We start from the raw sequence: 24,122 nt of genomic DNA, 5'->3' as shown, positions 1-24,122 counted from the left end.
AAGTGAGGCTCAGACTTTTTGCTTATTTTCCTAATTTTTTCCAATCAAATCACCCCTTCCTTGTCTCTATCAAGGTCTCTTCTCTTCACACCTTCACCTCCCAGTTTCACATGACTCATCTTCCCAGCCTCAGTATAAACACCACTTTCTCCAAGAATCTCTTCCCACCCTCCCAAAGCTAGTCTCCCTGCTATACTCTTCCAGGACACCCTGCTTTTCTCAATCATTCCAATCACACTGTGGTTTACTTGTTCAAGGCTGCCTCCTTCCCTAGACTGTAAATCCCAAGCACTCAAGACCGTACGTTATGGACTATATAACATGCTCAGTATATTAATTTTTAATTTAAAAAATGTCCGTTCAAAAGACTTTCTTCAGAAAGTCTGAGTTCTACTATGTGCCAGGCACTGTACTAAGCATTGAGAACAGAGCAGTAAGAAAGAAAAATTTTTAAAAACTACTTTCCCTCACTTAAGAAGTCAAAAGACAATACAGTGAGGAAAAAAAATATATCAGACATTCGATAGATGGGAAAGGTCATACAATTTTAAATGAAGTCATTATTAGGGCAGGCTGCACTAAGAAGGTGGCATTTGAGTGGAGACCTGAAAATGGAAAGAGAGCAAGCATACAGACACCAGGGAACAGAGAGCCGCCGACAGAAGCCACAGTCCACTGCTTGCCCATGGAGACGGCTAAGAAGGCGGCTGGGGCTCTGGGAACACCAGCACCTGAAGATGGCCGAGAAGCCAAGCAAGCAAAGATGGGAAATAATGAAACATGTTACATACTAAACATTGTGACTACCAGGTTGTCACTGGAAATTAAACATGATTTTAATGGCACGTGTACTTAGGACACAACACGGGACGCTACTGACTCTTCGGGAAGATCAAATATTCGAAAAACTGCAAGAAATGATCTCAAAATGGAAGGAGGGAGTTATTCTTGAGGGACAGCACTATGGCGGAGGCTCCTGTACTTTCCAGATTCTAAAAGCAGCGCGTACTGTTTTTACTATCAAATGGAAAGAAGTGTAATTTTAAAGATAGATTTATTTATTTATTTATTTATTTATTTGACAGACAGAGATCACACGTAAGCAGAGAGATAGGCAGAGAGAGAAAGAGGGAAGCAGGCTCCCCACCAAGCAGAGAGCCCGATGTGGGGCTCGATCCCAGGATCCTGGAATCACAACCTGAGCCGAAGGCAGAGGCTGTCACCCACGGAGCCACCTAGGCGCCCCAGGAGTGTAATTTTAAAGAATCATAAAGGCCTAGACAGAAGAATGACTAAGAACAGATTTGTCCTTGTCCTAGCTCACATGCAGGAAGCCATACCAATATAATGACACAAAATGGAAATACACTGTTAATTAGAAAAGTTTTTTTTTCTTGACCAAGTAAATAGCAAAGTTATACTGTATCCTATTTTTACCTTAATCAGCCAATGGAAGCTTACATGTACTTGACCAGATTTTATAAATCCCCACGACAAACCTGTTGGGGTTTCCACATCTGGTCTTTTGGCTAGGGGGAGTTTCCAGAGTTTCGCTGAGTTTATCAGCTTGTCTTCTATTGTAGCAATGACTGTAATAGCACTTTCATTGCTCTGAGTCCCGCGGTAAATTAAAACTGTATTTTGCAATTCCTCTTAGCACCCAAACTATCACTGGTGTTCTGATTCGTTTCAGAGTTGTCTTTTCCTCTGCCAAAATGAATTGTTTTGGGAGCTTTCATGCACCCAAAGGGACATCGAGCTGGGACTTCTTCCTCTGTATGATCCCGGGACTGCTTCATCAAGAGAAGCCGCAGTGAGCGCCCAGGGAATGTGTGATACAGCCTGTAAGACTATTTCAATCACCTGCTAGAAAGAAAAACAGCCTGAAGAATCAAAATACATCTTGTCCTTGTTCAAACACCAAGTATGGGGTGCCTCGGTGGCTCAGTGGGTTAAAGCCTCTGCCTTCGGCTCAGGTCATGATCCCAGGGTCCTGGGATCAAGCCCAGCATCAGGCTCCCTGCTGAGCAGGGAGCCTGTTTCTCCCTCTCTCTCTGCCTGCTGCTCTGCCTGCTTCTGCTCGCTCTTGCTCTGACAAATAAATAAATAAATATATTTTTTTAAAAAAACACCAAGAATATTGAGGGTGAGAGTCCTTTCACAATGTATGTGTACATTCAATTATCACATTATACACATTTTCTGTCAATTATACCTCAATAAAGCTGGGGGAGGACATTTTGTATATTGAAAAAAACATGAGTATATATACCACTCTTCTCACTCTAAAAGTGCTCTTCAGCTTATCCCATAAATTTCACTGGCATCTACTCTGACATATAACAATTTCTCCCCAATACTGCCAGGCTCTGACTTCTCAGCCAAGCTTCAAACTCAAATTCCAGCTACCAGCTGAAAATCTTTGCCTAAAACCGACATGCCTCACTGGAAGAATTCTTATACTATCACGTCTCCTCTGCTAACGGCTTCAACAAGCCTTTTTTTTTGGCCCCCAGTGACTCTGCCCCATTCTGTGGGCACTGCAAGATTGACACAAAGCAAACGATCATTCTGCCACAAACCCTAACCAGTCACTCACACGCATTCGCTGGGCCTTCTCCGCTTCCATGTGGAATGAGCTGCTCAGTCAGCCTGTGCACAGAGGCCAGAATTCTACTGCAAATCCTCCCTCTCCTCCAAGGCAGAGTTCTTCTCTCTATCCTCAGACGCTCAGGCAGCACTTGGTTTAAACCTCAGTTTCAAGTATTCATCGTTGTCCGCCTGATCTTGGACATTTGTTTTCATGGTTCTCCATCTTTATGAGCTACTTGAGAGCAGGGACCATACTTCCTGGATGTATTTATTATTATTATTATTATTATTATCATCATTTTTTACTTTAGTGTTCTGAGCCAAGCATGAGGACTTAACCATGGAAGTGCTCCAGGACCAGGATTTCAGCCTCACGAAGCTGAATTGACTAGGTCTCAGAGAAAGTGACAAGGGAACCGGATTCTGTTGAATTTGGAAGTCAGTTATCCTGCCCTAGCCTTTGAACTTTTAGGTCTCTGTGTCGACGCCAAGGACAGCAAGCAGTTCTGTATGGAACTACAATATAATACTGAATACAGAATGAATGCCTCATTTTCTTGACGGGACAATAAGCCCTCTTCCAACAAATCACAGCCCAAGATGGCAAAGCAGCTCCTTCACAAAAGGCAATTCTGTCTCTGCAAGGAGTCTCCCTTATTAGCAAGAGCCTACCACCCATGCCATCTGATTACGGACTTGGAAGAAGGTGCTCACTTAATACCGGCACCACAAAACCTGCCGCGGATAAGGAGCTCTACCTATCTTCTCCGGGGCCATGCTCGCTGGGCCTACCGCAAACGTCTTGTTTTCCTCCTAACAAAAGGTTCGCAGATGTCCGAGTCGTGCTCCCCAAGGCCCCTCCTCCCCTCACTGGACACCCAGATGAAGCAGAGTCTTGTGAGAATGACATTCTTTGCAATGCTATTTGTTGTCTCTGTTGTCACGCAGCTGGACATAGTTTTCTTGCTCCCTGTTCCTAACAGCCAGACGTCCGTCTCTGATAGAAGAAGCCTCACGTACTGACACCGGACTGCGCCGGCTCAGGAAAGCCTCACGTGCTCCTGGGACTTCGAGCATCTGAGCCCTGGCAGCAGTCTTCATGACAAACAGAGACGGGGCGAGCGCGTGCACATAGACACACAGGTACCTGGCTATCTATAAACAGACCTGCACGCACACATAGAAATATCTACACATACGACAAGTTTGTAGATCTGCACGAGCAGAAACACAAGTGTGGAAGGCCATGCGACCCACTGTTGACAAAGAAGGTACATCGCATGCTTAAGGTTAAAGGGGCTGAGGGAGGTTATTGTGTTTACTTCAGACACATCTATACTGCTTGGATCATTACAAAATCCACATCTTTTTATAAATGGATGCAGCGACCTTCTTCCGGTTAGAACCCTTTCTACAGTGTTCACTCCCTCTGGGATGGAAACCAGTGAAATGCATTAACAGCGAAGTCCGGAGATAGGGTGGCCTCAAAAGAACTCTGACTCTCCAGTGAACACTAGATTTGGATTATTCTAGTAAAGCATAAACTGAATATAGAAACTTAAACACACATTGGGTCAAAATTGGTATCTAAAATGAGAGCGCCTGGGTGGCTCATCCTGTTAAACCTCTGCCTTTGGCGCAGGTCACAGTCTCAGGGTCCTGGGATCCAGCCCCGCGTCAGGCTCCCTGCTCAACGTGGAAGTCGGCTTCTCCCTCTGCCCCCCCTCTTGCTCATGCTTGTGCTCCTTCTCGCTCTCAAACAAATAAAATCTTTAAAACAATAAAATAAAAATATCCAAAATGAGATGGAAGCAAGTCAAGGTTGCAGGTAAGACACAGCTGCATCTGGCTCTACAACTGACACCAACAGGTAAATCTCAGGAAAAAATTCAGCTTTATAAGTTGACAATGAGAATACCAGGCTCTGTGTTCTCCTGTTTACCAGGGAAAGGCTAACTTACCTGGAGCCACCACGACCCAAATGCAAGAATAATTCCATAATCGTGCTCCATATGTGAAACATTTCAAAAGAATTTCCATTAAAACAGTACAACAGAATGAGAACTCCCTGAAAAGGAACCTTACACATCTTGTTTTCTTCTGTATCCCAGTATATGGCAGGTGTGCAACCAATATCCACTGACTATGGGACAAATAAATGAACAAATGAAAGAGTAAGGAACAAGTAAATGAAAACTAGAACTAGCAAGCAGATAATGCAGGTCTTATTCCCATTTTACAGATGTAAAAAGAGAGAAACATTGACTTAATGCAATAGAAGCAAATCTATTTGCTACAAATACAAAGCCTTTTGATTCCCTCTATCTTGATCCCTTTTTTCTCTTTTAGGTTCCTTGATTTCTCTCCTAGCATCCTTCAAAATCCTGATCCTTCAGCAGCCTTCACTGACCCTGACCACCACCACGCCCTTGAAGGTCAGGTGTCCCTGCTTGGTGCCCCCATACTGCCCGGCACTCATCTCCCTCCTCCCACTGCTGCACTGAATCACACGGAATCTGTTAACATGTCCGTACGTTAACATGTCTGTACGTCCTGGAGGACTCCCAGCACCAACCACCTAGCACAATGCTTATTACACAGCAGGCAGTCACTTCAGTGCTGCTAGAGTTGGGGAGAATTGGTCTCCTCTGCCCCTGAATTATTTCTCCTTCCAAAGAGCCAGGAATATCCTTCTGTTCGGGCAGAATTTCAGGATGAAGGCAGTTTACAGGCCGATCTAGGAGAACCACTTAAACAGACAAAGAAAACCGAGGAGGACAGATTTACATGAAATCAAATCTAGTCCATTGTTTTGATATTTAAGGAAATGGATAAAGGGAAACTTGCTACAAAGAAGTGGTTCACAGGAGCACCCTCGTAAGCATAGGCACCTATGATGGCTGTAATGAACAAAATTCCCTTCAACGGTTTCAACCTGGGAAATCCCACCCCCAGAGAGACCCACGACCAGGTGTTATGGGTCAAACTTTCTTTTTCTCTTTAAGAGAACCGGGCTGGTTTTGAAATTCTTTTCCCTTATCTCCATATTAAATACAACAAACACAGCCTGCTCTAGCTCATTCAAGCTTATACATGTTTGTTTTAGCACTAAAGTTAAGATTCTGCCCTGTCATTCTAGCACTTTTTCAAAAGTAGTACTATAAAAAAAAAAAAATTATAACCTCGATCCATGCACACAGTACAATAGTCCTCTTTCCATTTCTGAAAGAAATTTGAATTTTACATGAACTTCAAGGTTCATGTTTCTATAGCGGCAATCAGGTGACAGGAGCTAACATTAAAGTGGTAGGACAATCTTCTTTGCCCCATCTCCGTAAGTCAGTAACAACAATGCTACTATGAAATCATACTAACCTGCAGGAAAAAAATGTCAGGGCATTTAAATAAAATCACAATCACCACCATCCTCTCTTACTTCCCTCCCTAAAAACTGAAAAAACAAAGTATCCTTCTAAGAAACAGAGTATACAACCCTGGGCTGCTTCAAGTTAACTAATTAAACATGCCAAAGCCTGGTTCCCTTGTAAAAGATAAAACTGGTGGGAGGATCATCCATTCAAATTGTTTCCAGAAGATAGTAAAAAACAGCTCGCCTAATCTCTTTTATTAAGGCTCTTGGGTACCGCAGCATCTCCAGATTCAAGGCATTAGAAGACTTAGCCAGACTAGCTCACCTGTGACCTATAGCTGAAAAGCCACCCACTCCTACCTGTGACATGGAGGCACTGTGGAAGAAGAAACAGACCAGCCCCAAAGAGATTCTTCGTATCTGAGAGGTTATGAACTAGACACCGTAGCTCGGAGATTTAGGGAGGAAATAAAACAGGAGGGAAAAAAATTATTGGAAAGGAGATTCTTTTTTTTTTTTTTTAATTTTACAGAGACCACAAGTAGTCAGAGAGGCAGGCAGAGAGAAAGAGGAGGAAGCAAGCTCCCTACTGAGCAGAGAGCCCAATGTGGGGCTTGATCCCAGGACCCTGAGATCCTGACCTGAGCCGAAGGCAGAGGCTTAACCACTGAGCCACCCAGGCGCCCCTGGAAAGGAGATCCTTAAAGAAGTATTCATCTATACCCTGAAGCTACTTCTATTGGAATTACGTTTAAAGGATTTTCAGGGTTGGGTCTAGCCCTCACTGCAGTCCCCAAAGTATTGCTCTCTCCCACCTCCTCCCTGGATCCTTTTCTCCTCCCCTTTACAAGGCCATTAGCCCCATTTTAAAACTAATAATAATTCCTTCTCTTCTGCACAACAAATATCCAACCGCTGTGGTTAAACACTATGTATAAGATAAACAGGGTCAAGAATGCTGGTTGCCATCAGAGTCATGTTTAAATTAGCATTAACTAGCAGGCCCTTTCCTAAACAAAACAAAATGCTTTCTTGGTCAGCTCTGGGCCTGGAGAGTGATTTTAACTCACACGCTCAAAAAGCCTCGCAAGCATCATTAATTCCTGCTCAATGAAATTTCTCCAAAGACCACTATCGGTTTGGGAGGACTGTGGAGGAAGAAACTACGTATCATTTATTCTATCATTTTTATATAATCTGGATGAGCTGGCAGCAGTGCCCGAAAATTCACTAGCCATGAGTTACAATGAAAAGTAAAGGAATCAAAGTTCAGTGCTTTCACACATTTCACCTCTCACGACGCCCCAGTAGGCGTCACCATTGTCTTTTGGCATGTTGGGGGTTAATGCCTAGTCCTTCCCAACCCCACATAGCACAACTTCTTAAAATAATATCCAAGGTCCCCACTAATTTACCGCCTGGTCCCTTTCCAGCCTTCAATAACCCCAGACTCCAACTATATCTTCATTCTCCACCATTCATCTTTTAAGAGATGCATCCATTTAAGGATCCTTCAAGGCCCTTCTATGAAGTCTTCCCCAGAGTCAGAAGTTCATTTTCCATTCCCGAGCATGCCAAGGGTTCTTGGGTTCTACAGCTGCAACCTAGTTATGCAAGCCAGCTACTATGTTAGCTGCATGTTTCCCCTCTGCACTGCTGCTCCTTCTAAAGCCTCCTTTTTAGCATCTTTGTGTCTCTCTCTGTAGGAGGAATTCAGTAACTGCTTATTCAATTACAATCTTCTCCTTTTTTCCCAACCTTCTAAGGCATCCATGATAGTTCCCCGCGCGGTATTTTAAGTAATAACACAAAAGGGATGGAGGGAGGGGGCAGGTTATGTAAAAACAAGAAACCAAATAGTATGATGCTGAGTTAACCAGGCCAGAGCAAACTTGGAGACTTTAAACCAAGAGCTTATGTTCCCAGTTTTATTACATCACACTTCACTTTTAAAATAAATCATGTTCCTCAAGTGTGTATGCATATGGGTACAAAAAAAAAAAAAAAAAAAAAAAAAACCCTAAAAAAAGACCAGCCACACATTAAGCACAGACATTAAAATCTTGACCTTAAACTAAATTTTAACTGTTATTTGTTGAACACTTGGGAGATTCCCACTGAAAATGATACAGTGTATTCTGCCCAGAGTGCAACTTTCTTTACTAAGCATTTGAAATAAGATTCTTGGCCCTAAAAATCACAAACTTAAAGACTGAATGTCATTATGTAGGAAAAAAAAAACTTAGCAAGTGAGAGCTTCATTTTCTTTGAATTTCCCAGTCTAACAAAGCAGATTCAATAAGGCCTTGAAAAATCTATGGTATAATTTTTTTTAAATGAAATTTCTGTTTGGTAAATATTAGCTTCAAATAAAAATAGAAGTTTCCAAACACAAGTTGTTGAAAGAGCTGCCCTTCCCATCTCTGTATTTTTCCCCGTCTTTCACAGGGATACTGAGATCCACCGAGTGAGTGTCCACAGCATTGGGCAGCTGTGGGGCAAATGGGAAGCTGGTCAGCTCCCACGACAGAGACGACCCTCACATCACATCACTTTTAAGGCTGAACAAGTTCACTCACTGTAAGAGAATAATGGAAGTCTAAGGGGGTGTGGGGGAGTATTACTGATGCCCTTGTGGAGGAGGAAAGAAAAAAACAGAGGAAAATCAACCCCCCTAGGTCAAGGTTCTACCCTACCCACCCCTCCAGGCATCTCGTACAGCGGGTTTTTTTTTTTTTTTTTTCTACCTTTCATCCTGTTGCCCTCTCACTTCCCTTCTGGAATAACCCATTCACACTTTACTCTCTTCGTACTGTTCCAGCAAAGGATAACCAGGCTTCAGGTTCTAATTACTTGGGGGAGCTGGAAAGAACAGCGAAGATCATTAAATCCATCCATTTTCCAGATGAGTACCAGGAGGTGAAAGAAAAGCTGACCTGACTGGCTGAGGTGGTACCACTAGGGGACGTGGTGAGCATACAGGCTCGGATTAGGACAACCCACTCTTCCCGCCTGGCCCTGCATTGGACTGGTCCCTTCCCCCTAAGCACTACCTCTTTCCCTATTCAGCTTCTTTATCCTCAAATTAAACAGCGTGAAGTAAAACACAGACATAACACACTTAACAGTGCTAATCGTTATTCACAGTTTTGCATTCAAGGCAAATTTGCTCACTCCTACCAGATTTAGAGAACCGAGGACAGAAACAACTAGATGGTGCAGTGTGTGTGAGAGACAGACAGACAGAACGCAATTTAGCTCATTCCAAGCCATCAGAACGTCAGTATACACCCCTTTCCTTCAGGCCCACTCTTCTATTTGACAAGGGAATCGCTTCTTAAAATTTAAAAGGTTTCCCAGTGCAGTCTCCCTTTAACCAGAATCGCAGGCTTTAAATCACAGACCTCTGGCTTCACAGTTATGCTTACGCTGGGCAAACAACACTTATGCAAATAAGTGAAAAACACGGACTGTTAGAGCCTGAAGGAATAGAGGATTTTATCCCAATAACGGCAGTTACACGTTTCCGATATTCAGGTTTGCAAATGTGCACCTATGCCAATGGGAATCGGTGCAACTTTAACAAGGGAGCACTCTCTGAAAACCCACATTTACGAAAAATCCAGAGATTTCAACAAACAAGAAAAGAAAGAGAAGTAGCGACAGAGAGCAACAATCTCGGGCCCCAGACCGAAGGCAGCAACAAGTCCTGGATGCCGTCATGCCTCACACACCAAAGGCCAAATGGCAGCAAAGAATAAAACAAGAATAAAATTTAAATCCATTCATAACAAACTAGTCCTACACAAACCAAACGAGCCTGTCGGTTTCAAAACCACCAACTCTAAGCCAGGTCCCTCCCTTGCCTTCAATTTCCCAGTTACTTGCTGAGCGTGTTTGTTAGGCGGCTGCACAGAAACTAAGTTGCAAGTCCGCAGCTGGAGAGAGACTAAGGAGTCGCCCGAGAGAAGCAAGAGGTGCGGGAGCTTTGCGCTGCGGGGCGCAGGGTATCCCGGCGATCCACGTCCACCCCGTCCCGGCTTTGGGGTAATTTCGAGCCCTCCACCCCCTGCGCTCTCTCTCGCGCTCCCACCGAGACCCAGGTAACCCGAGGCCACCTACGTGTCACTTGGGTGGGTCCGGGACGCAAACGCGGCACCAAGCGCGGGCCCCGGGGCGCACTGACCTGGCCGGGGGGGGTGGCACGAAGGGGCCGGCGGCCCGGGCGGCTGCGGCAACTTCCCTCCCGGGGCTCGGTCAACTGGTTGGCGGCGGAGGCCAGGAGAGCCTCGCCTCCCGCAGGCCAGCTCGCAAGCGCGCACGCCCACCCACAGGCGACCCAGGCGAGCGCGCGCGCGCGCACACACACACTTACACTCGCTCGCACACTCGCACGCACAGCCACAAAGCCTGTCTGCCCCGGGACAGTGCGAGCCGGGCGCGCCGTGCGGCGGCGCAGGCGACGCGGCGGCCACTGGCTCCGCGCCCTGTCCCCCGCCCCGCGCCGCGCCCGCCCCTTTACCTGCGCCCGCCGCTGGCCCCCCGGGCTGGTCCCCCGCGGCGCGCTCGCTCCCCCCGGCCGGCGCCCGGCCCTCCGCCCGCCCCCTCGGCCGTCGCCCGGAACGGGGCCGCCCCCTGCGCCCACCCCCCCGGGGGAAGCCGGGGAGGGCTCCGCGGCGCCGGCGCCCAGGCCGCCCAAGATCCGGGCAGCGCTTCGCCGCGGACCAAGCAGTCGCGCCCCGGGGAGCGCCAGCCGCCGCTGGGGCCGCCTGCTCGCGCTTTGGCGCGCGGGCCGGGGCGGCGGGGGAGGGGGCGCCAAGGGAGAGCCGAGGCCGCGGCGGGGACGCCAGCCTCCTTTCTTCCAACGCCTTCTTTCTTTTCTGCCGGCTCCACGTAGCACCAGTCAGCAACTCCCGCACCCCCGACTCCCTCCCCCGGGCCCGCTCCGTCACCTGGCGTGACGCCCCCTCCCCCATCATGGCGACCTCCGGGCACCAGCCGCTGGGCGGGGGCGGAGGGGCGCCGAAGCCGCCTGTTACGGTCTCACTCCCGCCCCCTCCGCAGCCCCCAGTGACCCACGGTCGGGGAGACCCGCGGCCGGCGGCTCGGATGCTCGCCCCTCCCGCGCTCACCTCAGCGCCCGCCAGCTTGCTGGGCTGGGGGGGCTCCCTCGCACCGCGCGTTTTCATTTTGTCGCTCTTCTCTTCCCCCTCGAAAAGCTCTGGAAAACATCGCGGGCGCGCAAAACCCCTGAAGTCTGGGCCTCTCTCGTAGTTCAGCTTCTCAACTTTGCAGAAGACACAAAGTTTCTCCCGGCACAGCTTGTAACTCGAGGCTGCAGAGAGCCGAGAGTCGACTTTTCGGCTAGAAAGGTGCACGCGTTTCTGTGTCTGAGTTTTCCGCTGACTCGATCTGCAGACCACAGCAAGTGGGACGGGGCTCCCCTAGATCTCCGGAGCCGGGATTACACGCTTCTCTTCCGCTTTCCCAGTCAAACTTTCAGTGCAAACTACCAGTTGCAGGAGAGTGATTAAGGGCGGGGAATGCACACCTGGAGGTGTGGGCGGGAGCGGCGCCGGACTGAGGCCTGGGGATCGGGAGGAAGGTGGCAGCCACCAGGGGATCGCCCTGGTCCTGTGTCAACACCCGCTCCCTCGGGGGCTTTCCAGCCGCGCCACCCCCCACCCACCTCCCGCTGCCCACCCTTGGCTTCTCAGGATTTCCGCAGTTGGGGCACTTCTCTGCCTCTCGCTCCGCTGCCCAAGTCGCCACGCCTCAAAAGTAGCTGAGCTGAGTGCTCTCTCGCCTGAAAGGACACAGAAGAGACCGGGACAGCGGTGTGGCATGGGGACTCACTCAGCGGGACGGTAACTGCGTGGGAGAAAGAAACGCAGAACGGAGATGGGGGGGCTGCACTGGTGGGAGTCGCTCGATCTCCGGCTTTCCGAAAGGAGAGGCCCCTTTAAACCGCAGTGGGCGGAGAGGGGAAGACTTCTCGGAAGGGATGCAAACTTTTCTAGATACAAGTGAGGTGTGCTTCTACTAGGACCTGACCCGCTCCTGCCCGCGACTGCTTAGAACTTGACCGTGCTGGCCTGTGGTTTTCACAGGATGCGCAGGGCTAAGACCTGTCCGCTAGTCAGTTACTACCTAAAGCGGTTTCTTTTTTAAAAATAATCTTTCAAGAGCGCCTGGGTGGCTCAGTGGGTTAAAGTCTCTGCCTTCGTCTGAGGTCATGATCCCAGGGTCTGGGGATCGAGCCCCGCTCGATGAGCAGGGAGCCAGCTTCCTCCTCTCTCTCTGCCTGCTTGTGATCTCTCTCTGTCAAATAAATAAATAAAACATTTTTTAAAAAATAAATAATCTTTCAAATCCTTCTCCTTTAAAAATATGTGTGTATATACATATATATGTGTGTACATGTGTATACCTGTATACATATGTATATATACATATGTATATATGTGTATAATGTGTATATGTGTGTATACATATGTATATATGTGTATACGTGTGTGTGTGTGTGTGAGTGTGTGTATTTATTTATATATTTTTTTAAAGAATTCTCTACACACCATTTGAGGCTTGAACCTGCAACCCGGAGGTGGAGACCCAGGCTACAGGGACTGAGCCAGCCAAGCGCCCCTTTCTAAAAAAACCATACATTCCACTTCTCTCCTTTCCTACCAATTTACGGTTTATTTTACAATAATCCACTTAGAATGTGAAAAATTAGAAATGGTAATACACGCATGGTGCCAATATATTCATGACAGTATAGAAATGCATGTACACACTTATTTCAAATGATGAGAGGCATGGATCTTACACTCAAAAAATATATTGGACAAATAGGACCATATCCACTATAAAGTCTAAGTATGATACAATGTATATATTGCTAAGAAGAGAAGAATATATGCTGAAAGGGTTTTGTTTTCAACCATAGCTCTACACAACTCAAAATCACTTAGCTAATTTTCTTTTTTTTTCCCAAAGATTTTATTTATTTGACAGAGATCACAAGTAGGCAGAGAGTCAGACAGAGAGAGAGAGAAGGAAGCAGGCTCCCCGCCAAGCAGAGAGCCCCATTAAGGTCTCCATCCCAGGATCCTGAGATCATGACCTGAGCCGAAGGCAGAGGCTTAACCCACTGCGCCAGCCAGACGCCCCACACTTAGCTAATTTTCATTTCTCCTGATTACACATTCCTTATTTACCGCTAGGTTTCTCAATGCCAAAACTTTACTATCTAGTGAAAAGAATATTCTACATTTTATTTAAAATAGTAAAAGTATGATACTAATTTTATCAATAAGCATTATAGATTATTTAATTTAAACAAGTATTTCAATGTCTAGCCCCTCCTCATAAGTCAAAGTGTAAATAAGTTTCTTGTTTACCACTGCCCTTGAATACTTTTGAATATACTGATTCTCCCTTACCATCTTAAGGAATATTGTTGCTTGTGTTTTGATTATATATTAACTGCCTTAATATATAACTGCCTACTCTGTTGTCCTGACATCCAATGGGGAGTTCTATCCACATAAGACATATATGTATTCAAGAGTTCTAAGTTATTTGCTGCAAAATACTTTATTTCCTCTTTATTTGGTCTACTGTGGCCTAAAATGAAATGGAGGGCAAAAGTCAAGGTCAGCCTGGACAGACCTGTCTTTCTGACAAGTGTAGACCTGTCTGAAAAAGACTGCTCTGCAACCAGCTTTAAAACAGTAACTTTCAAATCAAATGTAAGCTGTATGCCCAGTGTAAAAGGGAGTGAGAGAATGAACTCCAAAACAGAATTCAGCTCAGCACAGAGATTAATTCATCAAAACTAGTACTGTGTTCCAAAAAGCCAGTTTTCTCCTCTGTAAAATGGAATAATAATACCAGCATAGTCTATTTTACTGGATTCTGAGTTGTCTTTATCAAAGTAAGGTAATATATTTGAACAGTCTTCTTAAAACATTGAATGTTTTCAATATTGAAACATTGATGTTTCAATAGAGAGGAAGGATACTGTGATACACTTTCTTCAGTGCTTTCACCTGCCTGTGGCCCTCTTGCCATTCAGGCCATTCTCTCTCCAGGATAGTCATCCAAACGCTTTCTGCTCTAACCTTTCTCTCTTATCCTCTGCCAAGCAGTGTTTCTCTAGATCTGTTTCTTCAAATGACTTCAGCAGAGCCGAAGACTCAAAGACAGCTGGTGCTGTCAAATGTGAGAAAAAAACATTTTCAGCAAAATGAAGAGAATTTTAATGAAGAGTATTTCAAGTACAGTTTACACTATTATCTCAAAGGATACTACCGACTTCGTTGGATTACTAATGTTATCTAGCTAAGGGTCCAAGAGTTAAAACTGACAAAGCATTTAGGATGGAAAAATTGGCTGTCACTGCGTTAGGCTCTATCATTCGTTCAGAAAGGGACTGCTGGTCTTGCCAGTTCTTGGCCGGCCTCCCCATGTTCCCTTTCGTCTGGCAAAAAATCTTTGAAATTTTCTAACGAGAATAATCAAAACTATCAACAGAAAGATCTGTTGGAAACTTTCCCTCTGGTCTGGTAATGTAGAGACTGGTGCAAAAAATATATTTCGGTGAAACAATACCCTGAGAGAACACAGCCTGCTGGGAAAGTTCTTCAGGTGCCTCTGGGGCATAGGTTTCTTCCTTCTTTAAATGGGGCATTTGTGCTGCTCTGGTGTTTTTCCTTTGGCCAGAAAGAAATCATTCTCCTGAGGAAACCTTTCTATTTTCAAAGGCCAGCGGCAGAGGTGAGTGAGACAGCCCAATTTAGTTTTGTTTTTGTTGTTGTTTTGTTTTGTTTTGTTTTTCTAAAAATGCTCTTGAGGGTAGAAGTAGCATAGGGAGACTCCAGGAATGGGGAGGAGAAGTTGGGGTTGTGTGCACAGCATTCATGAGGGAGGGCAATGAAACAGAAACCATCAATGGTGTGCCTCTGTGCTCACCTGCTTCTCATCACACATTTCTGGCCAAAAGATCTAGCTCGTCTGCAGCAGATCAAGGACTAGCAATTCCCTTTCTATCATGTTCCTTAGCCAAGTGAAAAGGCTTTGATAGAAAACAAACGGAGAGGAAAAAAAAGAATATGAAGATCAAAAAACATGTGTCACGTGTATAATTTTAGAGCTAATAAGACACCTATATACAAAGGAAGCACAGAAAGGGTCATAAAACAAAAATTAAACAAAAATAGCTAAATTGCTAGTAAAATGGATAGTGGAGAAAAAAAAAGACTATGAATGAGATTATAATTATAGTTCCAGTACAATTTTTTATTTTTTTTTTTTTTTTTTTTTTAAAAGATTTTATTTATTTATTTGACAGAGAGAAATCACAAGTAGGCAGAGAGGCAGGCAGAGAGAGAGAGAGGAGGAAGCAGGCTCCCTGCTGAGCAGAAAGCCCGATGCGGGACTCGATCCCAGGACCCTGAGATCATGACCTGAGCCGAAGGCAGCGGCTTAACCACTGAGCCACCCAGGCGCCCCTCCAGTACAATTTTTTAATACTAAGAATAGTATAGTCCTATATCCCTTCTGAACATTAAAAACTTAGCTAAAATAAATACTTCTTAGCAAAATATAAATTTATAAAACCAGTTGATTCAAAAGATTTATAACATGAATGTATCTACAACCATTAAATAAATTGAATTTGCATTTCTAAATTTACCTACAAGAAAGCTCAAGGATTTAGTGGGAAAGATTTATGAAATCATCGCAGATGATCTCTATTCAAATGGTTTCAAAGATTAGAAAAAGATGAAAAGCATCTTGATGATTTTACGAACTAATAAAATCTTGATATCAAAATCAGAAAGGGAAAAAAAAAAAAAAAAAGGAGGGGCGCCTGGGTGGCTCAGTGGGTTAAAGCCTCTGCCTTCGGCTCAGGTCATGATCTCATGGTCCTGGGATGGAGCCCTGCATTGGGCTCTCTGCTCAACAGGGAGCCTGCTTCCCCCTCTCTCTGCCTGCCTCTCTGCCTACTTGTGATCTTTCTCTCTGTCAAATAAATAAATAAATAAATAAAATCTTTAAAAAAAAAAATAAAAGGAAAGAGGAAAATTATTGGCCAAATCTCAAAAGGCATTAAAAATATGTTATTCCTACATGCAATGTTACCAAACCCAGTTCAGCAATGGGTTTTAAAAATATACTTCAGGGTGCCTGGGTGGCTCAGTGGGTTAAGGCCTCTGCCTTTGGCTCAGGTCATGATCCCAGGGTCCTGGGATGGAGCCCCACATAGGGCTCTCTGCTCAGCAGGGAGCCTGCTTCCTCCTTTCTCTCTGCCTGTCTCTCTGGCTACTTGTGATCTCTGTCAAATAAATAAAATCTTTAAAAAAAAGTTCTTTAATAAAAATAAAAATATACTTCATCAGATTAATATCATAATGTAACAATGACTTAATATTAGAAAATATAAAGTAATTTGTCATTCATTTATTTTTTTTATCTTAGCAAACTAGGAAAGGAAGGAATTTCATGAGCACAATAAAGTGTTGCTACCAACAACGTAATTCTAGAAACATTATTCTTAATTTTAATTCATTAAACATTTTTCTATTAAAGTCAGCAACACAAGGACAGATTTACCATTTTACCATTTCTACTCAACATTGTACTGAAGCCCCTTGCCTGTAACATGCACACACACAGAAATGAGAAGCTATAAAGGTCAGAAAATGAGAAAATATGATTTATAGATGATATGGTTGTCTGCTAAGAAATTCAAGCAAATCTAATAAAGTAATAGAACAAATAAGAGAGTTTAACAACATTGTTGGATAAAAGGTCAATATAAAAGAAACTGCAGCCCATTAGAGAAGATAAATTCTTAAAGGTTGTACTCATAATAGAAACAATATTTATTATAACTTCAATAAAAATTCATAGAAAGGTAGCATATCTGTGAAGAAAAGTATAAAGCTTTATTGAAATACAGAGAAAGGCTTAAATAAATGTAGAGATGAATCATGTTCAGAGATGAGAAGACTCCATGACCACAAACCAGTCTACTCCAAATTGTAATACAGGGTCTTTCGTAGACTTTGACAAAGTGATTCCAGAATTCATGTAGAATTGGAAGAGGCCAAGAATGACCAAGACAATTCTGAAGAAGCATAGGGAAGAAAAACTTCCCCTTCAGATATCAAAAGCTTCATATTGTAATAATGTGGTGTTGGTGCAGTGACTGGTAAATAACTAATGAACAAGAAAAGCAGGTTCAGAAACAGAACCACAAGGACCTGCAGGGGCTATTATGTCATTCAATAATCTAATGAAAGAGAATGGTAGGTTCAGAAACAACCATTCATATAAATGATGGATAAGTCAACACAAATTAGTAAATCAGAGATGATCTGTTTAGTTAATGATGCTGAGATAATTAGCACCCTCTTCACATTTTTTAAGATGGGATCCCTACCTCACACTGTAACCAAAGTAAGTTCTTAGTGATTTTAAAAGCAAGGCAACACCTCCAGATTTTTAAAAGATCTTCAGCATTTCAGGGTACAGAAGAATTTCTTACACAAGGTACAAAAAGCACAAACCATAAAAACAGTCTTCTCTTCTCTTTAAAAAAAAAAAAAACTGACTCTAATATGCTGGATTCTTGTGAGTTCTTGTAGTTGATATGATGTTTGCTTCAAGCCCTGCAATGATTATATATGTATATGAGTATATAATATATACTATATATTCTAGAGCAAAATGAAAAGAGCAGTACAAGAGGCTGAAACATATTTGGATATAGACCCCTTTCAGAACCTAATCAAAGCTGTGAAACTTCTCTACAGATGAATGTAGAGTATATATCTTGTAGCACAGGCCTCTGACTACAATAATATCCTTTCTTGATTTCTTGGGTACCAGCCAGACTTGATTTCCCAGTTACTCTTATAGGTATTTGAGGCCACACAGCTGAGTTCTCTCCAGCAGAATGTGAGCATAAGTGACTTCTGCCTAGTGTAGGAATACCTATAAAATTCTCCCACATGTGCTTCCTTATGGTCTTTGTCCCTTTGGGTTGACTGGGATGATGATGCCCACACCAACCTTGGAGCCATGGGTTGAAGACAATGGGCAGCCATAAGTCCTGAGGCCTTAGTGTCCATATGAGCGAGAGCCTATCTACTGATGTGGGCACTCTCTCTGGACTTTTGCCTGAGAAAGACATCTATTGTTCTTTGAACCAGTAAATTTTGGGATCTATTGGTTAACTTGGCTTAACTAATGTATATACTTACATGCATTTTGACTTACAGCAGGTCAATGACACCTGTGGATTGATCTGAGAAAAGGAGAAATTCTGATGTACTGCCTTCTGGAGTGAGCACTCACCAAAAGTGGGCAAGTTAGAGATGGTACATCTTTGCACAAACTCTGCTCAAATAAGCACTGATTACATTTCACTGAATGGCTCCACCAACGTATGCTCTGCCAAAAACAGAGACAGGATAAATTCCAAAGGTTTTTTAAAAAAATGGACACGAATGGAAGAACCCACTCATGTGAACCTCATTTTACCTTAATTACCTCTTTAAAGGCCCTATCTCCAAATACAGTAATATTCTGTGGGTTAGTACTTCAAAAAAATTGGGGGGGAGATACAATTCAGTGCATAACACTGATTAAGGTTGGAGTTCTTATCCATGATTGCCAATAACACTTGGCCAACTCATGTGGACGCCTTGGAAAGATTACAAACCTTATATACAGTGTGATCACAACCTTGGGAGGATTACTATGCAGACAAGAAGTAACTTTGCAGAAGTCACTGCTAATTTGCACCATAGAGACGGATTTAAGAAGTTTGAAACAGTAAGGCAAAACACTTTAAAACTCCTGGGATGATGTAGTATGATCAGAAGGAAGGAAGTAATAGCAAATGAGCCTTGATAGAATGTGCTGATGAGGTTAAGATATCTTTAATTTCCAAGGAAAGATCTAGAACACCTATGAAAAGTTATTTGTAAAACCCATTTCTGGGACTTTAAGTTTCTGAAAGGTTAACAACAATAACCATAACTTCCCAGAGCGAGATTGGCACTGACTTATAGAAGTTTAGACCTAGAAAACCTGGACTTGACCCATTTGGCATAGGTTTTGGCAAGGGTAAATTATATTCAGTATCATAATCTATTCCAAGATGAAGTTGAATGAACACGATCCTCCCCATTCCATAATTCTTCTGACTGGTAAAAGAGAGGGAAGAGGTGGAACTTCTATACTTCTCCACAAGTAGGAATGCTGACCCAGCCTTTGTCAACAGCACAATGGACACATGAATGAAGTGGCCACCATGGCAGAGAAGAAGGCTAAAGACTCCCACTTACCAAAGCTGACCTCTCAGATGTTCCTTCTAAATATCCAAACTGCCAGCTACAGAGACCTACTCAAAGCCCAAGTATGGACATAAACAAGGACCAACTCTGAGCAACTAGTACAGACCATTTCTTGAGAAGACCAACTGGCAACTTAGTGGCAAGTTGACTAGGTTGAGCCTCTTCCCTGCTAGAAGGGTTGTGGTTCATTTCCACAGGAATAAACATCTATTCTGCATATGGTGTTGCTGTTCCTGGCATCAGGGTCTCAGTCACCATCACTATCCAGATCTTATGGAATGCCTGATCCACAGGCATGGAATCACATGCAACATTCAACCAAGGCATTTAGTTTACAGTGAAAAAGATACATCGTGTGGTCTTATCACATAAAGCCCCACCCAGAAGCTTCCTGTGGAGGGATGGAGAAGCTGCTAAAAAACACAGCTGAAGTATCAACTTGGAGGCAGGACCTTTCAAGGATGGGGAACTCCTTTCAGGATGCAACATATGCATTGGATCAGAGACCTATTAAGGTGATACTTTATCATCAACAGGAAAAATATACAGGTCCCTGAAATTAGAGGGCATAAGAAGGAACCCCTACCATCACTGTCCATGACCCATTGTGGGACTTTGGTCTTCTCTCCCTATAATTCTGAGATCTACAAGGTGGATGGTCTATACTCTTACCAGGGCTAAAAGTCTCACAGCAGAAGTCCCAGTGAACTACAAGCTGTGGTTTCTGCTTGGGCAGTGTGTGGTCCTGGGGTGTCAAGACCAGAAGACAAGGTGTTGTGGCTGTGAACAGATGAACTAAAAAAGAACATGGTTACCCAGGACACAGAGCCCAGAGGAATGAGGGTTTAAGTCCCACTATGAGGTGTTTTACCAAGACTGGCAGACATGTTACCTGAGGGTGAGGAGATTTAGAAGGTATAAGGGGCAAGGGATGGCAGAGTGGGAGAGCAGCTAAGTACCAGCTGTGGCCCTGAGACAAACCGCAGTGATAAAGATAACAGTTGGTCCCTCCTTCTTATTAGTTTATCTTCAGGAAGAGAGGCCCACCTGATCCCTGGAGGCACTACTACCTCTACAAGCCTCTGGAAGTGGATCCACGTAGAGCAAGTACACACATGTGAAGACGTGCCATTCAGATCTGCTTCAAGAAAGAACTCACTGATCAGCTGCAAAGATAATCCATGGCTTTTAGCAATTTCAGGGTCCTCTGTGTCTTTTGAGGTGAGGCCACATTCTTCCTAGGACATACTTTCAGCAAACAAAAGAGGGAAGTGATAGCCAAGAGTAGGCTCATCTTCTGGTGGGCCATGGCCAATGACTAAGCAAGGGGGTGGTACAAGTTCCAGAGTGGGACTTCTCTAATGGACTATCTTTGTTCCCAAGATCCTATCAGGCCTGCAAAAACTTTGCTGGTTCTGTGTCATGGCCTGATGCCTCCCCTTGTCTTATCCTGTTTCTCCAGCTTTTCCTTTTCCCCAATAAATACTTTGCACTCCCAACTCAGCCACAGCATCTACTTCCCAGAGAACGCAACCTGTAACAAGTATACTCCACAGTCACCGCCTTTTTAGAACTGGATTATACTTATCTTTAAATAATGGTCATGTAATAGTCACTGTGTTTTTAGAAATTGCTTGAACTGGAATTGTTAGGGGGTTTATCTCTTTGTTTATCCTAGTACTGTAAATTAATATTTTTATATATAATATAAATATAAATACAAAATATAATATTTTTATATTTATATATATAAATTATATAAGATATATAAAAACTATATAAAATTTATATTTTAATGATTTGCTTTGCTAAAGTTTTTTTTTTAACTTTTCACAAAAAAGATCTAGGATCTATTCATCAGCACTATTTATTTTCTGCTGAGTATCTCATTAACTTTTTGTTTTCAGTGAAATCCTTCCTATTGATTTCTTTGGTAATTCTCTTTAGTTTCTGGTGCTAAATGCTTCATTAATTTATTTTTTTTCTTTTCTTTTAATAGTAGTTTTTAAATGCTCTCAACTTGGTATATAGCTCAGTCACTTAGACTAATTTTTACACTTCTCAACAAGGCTTTATGGGAGGTATGTGTTGTAGTCTGCATATCTCTGAATGTTTTCTGTTTTCTCCGAAAACTAGAACTACATTGTAACCTAGAAACCTCTTCAAATTTACAAAAATGGTCTTTATGTAATAAGTTTACAAATAGGTTTGCAAACCTTTATAAAATAGGCTCGGGAGAGTTCTCTTCTACTACATAGTTAATTGTGCCTTTCCTTCCTTTTTTTTTTTTTTTTTTTTTTTTTTTGGTCTCCTTCAGGAACAGCTCTATCCATACCCATACACTGGTTCTTTGTTCTCTATTCTCCATTTACTTACTCCCTTCTCATTTTTATCTCTTTGCTTTTTCTCCCTGGGAGAGCTTATAACATGTGAAATCCACTCTATTGATCTTATGATCCATAGCATTTTTCTCTTTATTTTATTTTTTTTAAGATTATATTTCTTTATTTGACAGAGAGAGAGACAGAAATAGGGAACACAAGCAGGGGGAGTGGGAGAGGGAAAGCAGGATTCCAGCTGAGCAGGGAGCTCCATGTAGGGCTCAATCCCAGGACCCCAGGATCGTGACCTGAGCCAAAGGCAGATGCTTAACGACTGAGCCACCCAGGTGCCCCATATTTTTTTTCTTTAATCACTCTAATATAAATTTTATTTACATTGAATTTTAAATTTTCTTGCACAGCTTCTTCTTGTCTTCCTTCTTTTTTCATCTTATCCAATTATCTTTAAAAAAAACAACAACAACTCTTGCTGTTAACATTTCATATCAACCTGCCCTTCTCCTTACTCACCTGCTCTCATTTCTTAAAAACTCATCTTTTTACACTCTATTACATATGTATGCCTAACTCAGTATCTAATGCTTAGTAAATACTTGTTGGATTCATTTAGTTTAAGTAAATGAACAAACCTTTGACTGTAGGTCAAGTCCAAAGCAAAGTGGAAAATAATATGCTAACAAAATTGGCAATTCATTCAAGTAAAAATGAAATGTCATTAGTTTCCAGTTTTACTCAAAATCAATTTTTAAGGTATAGTAAGAGAATTATCCAATATTTAATTTCAGTTTGTTTAGAAGAAATAACCGATTATCAAGACTGAATCCAGCCTAGGTAACTTAGCACCTCTTTTTAAAATTGCCTTGAAGAAAAATTTATTTCCGAGATGTTGAAATCTGCCCACCGTCGTGTGTTCTGCATTTATATTTGGGGCTCTTTCTTTTTGTGTTCTCTCAAGGAAAAAAAAAAAAAGAAGAAGTCTGAATTTGAAACATTAACAGTGGAACAGTTGAAAAAAAAACAAAAAAACAAAAACCTATTCTGGTAATATTAACCAGCCACAAATGGCCAGGGTAAACTTCTTTCATGAAAGCTTCTTGCCTAGAAGTGGGATTGGGTCATTATGTCTGCACAGTAACCACCCCTGCAAACAACATATGAATGCCAGATGGTTGGAACTGTTCCATTAAGAAACTGATGTTTTCATTGTTTGGAATTTGATTTTGTAGCTTTCTCCATATAGTGATTTGATTGTAGCATTTAGAAGCCTTGAGAGCTTTCCCATAAATTATTCCACCCCTTGAATATGAAACTAGGGGAGGCTTATTAGCCTGTTTTTCCATTAGTATGTCATTCCCACTTTCTTGCTCAGATGTGGATAATTTAGGCAGGATTCTTAAAAAGAAAATGTGGGTTTTGTGCTTTGGTTGTTCTCGTCAAGGAACGTGCTACTGAATAATGCTTCCCTCACTTTGTCCCTCGAATAGGTATATGTGAATTTCATTTAAAAAATTAAATAATACTAGCAAACAAAGTCTTACTGTGTACTTGCATGGTTCATATATTACTTTTACAGTTTTAACTATTCTATACATTTTATCATGTTAACTCGTATGAGCATCGCATCAACTCTGCAAAGTCAATACTGTTATTATTTCCACTTTATAGATGAAGAAACTAGGGGAAAGTCAATTGAAGTAACTTTCCTAAGGTCAAAAAGGCAGTGGTAGATGTCGGATGTCAACCTTGGGGGTGTTGGAAAATGTCTGAGTCCGTGTTCTTAACCACCTCACCCCACATTACATTATTTACAAGACTAGTGCTCTAACCCCTGAGCTATGGAGCCTTCCCCTAACATTACATTGTTTAAATCGCAGCTAATCTAATTTGTTCCAAGAGAACAGTGACAAAACTAGATTCTCTGCTCCTTATTTCGTCCTCATTAATGTAAACAGGCTCTTGCTATGATTGTGGCAAATGTCTTATTTTTTGCAAACCTAAGAGTATATGCCAGCATGTATAATCATCTATCAATAGGATCCATCAAAACTATATCTCGGTGAGATCTATTATTCTCTTAAAAAAATAAAGGCAGTTTGGGGAGCCTGGGTGACTCAGTCAGTTAAGCCTCTGCCTTCAGGTCAGGTCATGATCCCAGGGTCCCAGATAGAGCCCCATATCAGGCTTTCTGCTCAGCAGGGAGTCTGCTTCTCCCCCTCTCTTTGCTCCTCCCCTTGTTCCTGCTCTCTCACTCACTCTCTGTCAAATAAATAATCTTTTAAAAGAAAGAAAGGTTTTTTCCCCCCCAGAAATCCCTTACAAATTACTCTTGCTATGAACGCTCTAGTCTTGACATCCTTCATTATGTTACAGTGGGTCATGATTTAAAACAAAAACAAAAACAAAAAACCACTCCTTTGCATTAGAACTGATTTGCAGCTTGAAGTT

General features: G+C 42.8%; 1 protein-coding gene across 7 annotated transcripts in view; it reads right to left on the bottom strand.

The window, feature by feature from the left end:
- The window catches only part of LPAR1 (lysophosphatidic acid receptor 1), a 348,212-nt gene that overhangs the window by 118,700 nt on the left and 205,390 nt on the right, over nucleotides 1–24,122 (bottom strand). For 2 of the 7 annotated variants that reach the window (XM_059411087.1, XM_059411083.1), the window contains exon 1: nucleotides 10,149–10,419. The exons of 1 other annotated variant lie outside the window; for it this stretch is intronic. The gene's annotated coding sequence lies outside the window, so the exon portion shown is untranslated. Of the gene's footprint in view, nucleotides 1–10,084; nucleotides 10,420–10,484; nucleotides 10,562–11,094; nucleotides 12,278–24,122 lie in introns of those variants that run through there. 4 more of the 7 variants (XM_059411084.1, XM_059411088.1, XM_059411085.1 and 1 more) reach the window with 4 other exon arrangements.

The sequence above is a fragment of the Mustela nigripes genome, chromosome 9, assembly GCF_022355385.1.
Source record: "Mustela nigripes isolate SB6536 chromosome 9, MUSNIG.SB6536, whole genome shotgun sequence".
NCBI classification, from domain to species: domain Eukaryota; kingdom Metazoa; phylum Chordata; class Mammalia; order Carnivora; family Mustelidae; genus Mustela; species Mustela nigripes.
Note: the sequence above shows the minus strand (reverse complement) of the source record. Positions and strands in the feature narration are given on the sequence as shown.